The following is a 3,746-nucleotide window of genomic DNA, read 5'->3' as shown; positions in this document are numbered from 1 at the left end:
AAAAATAAATTCTCCACCCTCACCTTCTAACTCCTCTGCCATGCGATGCCTAGCAGGAAAAAAAAATTTCCTCCCACTCTGCTCCTCGCTAGGCGTGCCTTAGCAAAAAATAGAATTTTTCCTCCTCCTCACTCTGCTCCTCTGCTAGCGATGCCATAGCAGAAAAATTTTTCTCCCCCCTAACCTGGTCCTCTGCTAGGCGTGTCTTAGCAGAAAAATAAAATTTTTCTCTTTCCCAACTCTGCTCCTTTCTATACGGTGCCTTAGCAGGAAATAAAGACTCTCCACCTCACCCCTAACTCCTCTGTTAGGCGACGCCATAGCAGGAAATAACATTTTTCCTCCCAAAACTCTGCTCCTCTGCTAGGCGATGCCTTAGCAGGAAAATAAAATTTTTCTCCTTCCTCACTCTGCTCCTCTGCTAGGCGATGCCTTAGCAGAAAATAGAATTTTCTCCTCCCCACTCTGCTTCTCTACTAGGCGATGCCATAACAGAATATAAAATTTTCTCCTTCCTAAATCTGCTCCTCTGCTAAGCGATGCCTAGCAGGAAAATGAAATTTTCTCTTTCCAACTCTGCTCCTCTACTAGCGGTGCTTTAGCAGGAAAATAAGACTCTCCCCACCCTCACCCCTAACTCCTCTGTTAGGCGACGCCATAGCAGGAAAATAACATTTTTCTCCCCAAACTCTGCTCCTCTGCTAGGCGATGCCTAGCGGGAAAATAAAATTTTTCTCCTTCGTCACTTTGCTCCTCTTCTAGGCGATGCTTTAGCAGAAAATAGAATTTTTCCTCCCCACTCTGCTCCTCTGCTAGACGATGTCATAGCAGGAAGATAAAATTTTTCTCATCCCTAACTCTGCTCCTCTGCTAGGCGATGCCTTAGCAGGAAAATAAAATTCTTTTCCTCCACTCTCCTCCTCTGCTAGGCGACGTCTTAGCAGGAAATTTAATTTTTCTCTGGACAAATTCTGCTCCTCTACTAGGCGATGCCTTAGGAGGAATATTTAATTCATTTTCCTCACAATACAACAACATCCACAAACTTAATATAAGAACCTGGCTTTATTAAATTTCAACTGATAACATAAGACAAATTCAGAAACGAAATACACCAAAATTCAAGTCAAGATTATATTCTCTAAGGTGGTAAATGTTCCCAGCCTCATTAGAGCCTTGTCCAGCGCATTCTCCCTTTCATCTCTGCTCCTCTTGTACCTCCACACGACAAAGTACCCCACTTCTTCCTTTCCTAATCATGTTAATCCCACACGCTCTTTTTCCCTCCTCCCTCACTACCCCTTCATAACACCGACGCTTGACTTTTTGGTCTCCGCACAAGACTCCAACTCTTTTTCCCACAGGAAACTTAAGCTTCTGATGATAAGTGGAGGCAATGGCTTTGAAATCCTTCAGGGCTGGCCGTCCTAGAATTCCATTATACGCTGAAAGGGTATCCACCACAGTGAACACTATCATTTTTGTTACCCGCCGAGGATCAGTCCCCAAGGATAGGGAAGCATAATCTGACCCAAAGGCGGAATGTCGTGTCCTGCAAACCCATACAGCGAGGTGGAGACCGGCTCAAACTCAAATCCTTCCACCTTCATTTGATCCAACGTGCTCTTGAACAAGACATTCACGGAGCTTCCATTATCAATAAATATCCTTGCCACATCATAATTGGCAATGGTGGCCGTCACCACCAAGGCATCGTTATGTGGAGTCACAAAGCCTCGGAGGTCTTCCGGCCCAAAGCTGATGATGGGGTCTTGTGGTAAGTCTGCAAAGTTCTCCAACCTTCTCCCATGTGCTTTCCGAGCTCGCCCAGAGTCTCCATCAGTAGCACTGCCCGAGATCATATGAATCATTCCTCTCGCAGGGTGGTTATCCTCATTCGTTCCCCTCCTCGACTCGACGGGCTCCTGAAGGACAATTTGACCTCGACCTTTCCCTTTCTGCTCCCCAACCCTCTGATTTATCCATGGAGGACCTTGACAACGCCTGGGGGACGGGCGAGACCTCGGTCGACTCCCGGATGCGGATCATTCTCGTCTGTCCTGTGAAGGCAATCGAGCACCGCTCTCAACCCTTTGCGACTTCTCCCACCTTCCCTCGGGCTCCCTCACCTCCATCATCTTGTCACGACTCCTATCCAGGGGAACTGGGATGAGAATTGTCTTCTGTCCCTAGCTTTATCCTCCTCCTTCTCGCTCGCACCTCTCTTCCTACCTCCTCTTTTTGCTCCCTCAACTCTACTTCCCCATGTCGTTGCTCCATCTTCTTGTGTCGCTGGGCATCTTCTAGATTTACATATTTTTCCGTCCGAGATAACAGATCATCATAACTTGATGGAGGTTTCTTGACCAAGGATTTAAAGAACTCTCCTCCCCTCAGTCCTTGGGTAAAGGCACTTATCATGATTTCAGGGGAAGCATCTGGTATATCCAGCGCTGCATCATTGAAACGCCGATAAATTCTCGCAGAGTTTCAGTTTATTGCTGCATCATCACAAACAAGCTCAAATAATTTTGTTGGTGCCTCTTGCTGATAGCGAATCTGTGCAAGAAAGCAACAGAAAATCCTCGAAAGATCGTAGAGAATTGGGCTGCAAGGTGTTAAACCATTGCTGGGCTGACCTCATCAACGTGCACAGAAACACCTTACAATTAACTCCATCTTAATACTGATGCAACAGAGCTGTGTTCTCAAACCTTCCCAAATGTTCTTCTGGGTCAGTACGACCATCGTACTCTCCCACATTTGATTGTCGAAAACTTGGAGGAAGCCCTTCCTCCAAAATGGCGGGGGAAAAAAGGACTCTCCTCTTGGACACTGGAGCTCTGTTTTCCAATTGTTGCCTCAACATTCTTATCTCCTTCCACATCTCCTCTATCTCGGGATTCTCCCCACCTTGGAGGGGTTGCGTCTCTTCAACACTGCTCTGATGACCCTCAGCATTCTCCTCTTGCTCCTGGCGAGTGGCTTGTCCTTCAGCAAAGATAGACTCTTGATTCCTCTTCATGGCCTCATTCACTGTCCGGGTAATAAGTTGACCCAACTGCTCCAGGGTCAAGTTCCCCACATTTTCATTAGGACGGGGTTGCTCGACCCTGGTCTCTTGACGAGGTTGTTCGGTCTTATCTCTTGACGAGGTTGTTCCTGTTTCGTCTCAAGATGCGGTTGTTCCTGTCTTGTCTCAACATGAGATGTTCGGGTCCCCTCTGAGGACGTGATGATGCTGAGGTAGCTCTTCTATTCCCTTCTTGCCTACCATCCCTTACGTCTCAACTCAAACTTTCCCACAGACGGCGCCAAGTGATACTCATGGGAAATTTAGGGTCCGATTCCAGCAAGTGTCACTAGTCCAGACGCGGGCTTTTGAAATTACCATGAGCATGAAATCACAAATAAGATCGTTAGGAGGGTGCCGGGAGGGTCCTGGCGTAGCCCCTTCGACGCTCAAGTCAGCGACTGAGGATATATGGGGGGATCAGCTAAGGGTGCTGCTGAAAAACAATATATTGAATGCATAATCATACACTCAAACCTGGTATTTATAAGAGAATAGTTGAGCTTGTCATGGGCCATTCACCTGTGGGCCTTAGAGATGGGCCGGGAGTTTGGGCTGGATCATGATGGGTTCATCCCTGGTTGTAAAGGCCCATAAATTCGTGTTTGAAAATTTGCCGGAAAAATTTAATATTTTTTTTAATTAAAGTGTCTTATTCATAAGATAAACTGAT

The 3,746-nt window shown here is 46.6% G+C and overlaps 1 pseudogene; it reads right to left on the bottom strand.

Annotated features, from left to right (window-relative positions):
- Positions 1 to 3,025, bottom strand: part of LOC142525923 (uncharacterized) — a 23,375-nt pseudogene extending 20,350 nt beyond the window's left edge.
- Between the last annotated feature and the right edge of the window lie 721 nt (positions 3,026 to 3,746).

This window comes from Primulina tabacum, chromosome 15 (assembly GCF_025594145.1).
Source record: "Primulina tabacum isolate GXHZ01 chromosome 15, ASM2559414v2, whole genome shotgun sequence".
Classification (NCBI taxonomy): domain Eukaryota; kingdom Viridiplantae; phylum Streptophyta; class Magnoliopsida; order Lamiales; family Gesneriaceae; genus Primulina; species Primulina tabacum.
This window is presented reverse-complemented; position numbering and strand designations above follow the sequence as displayed.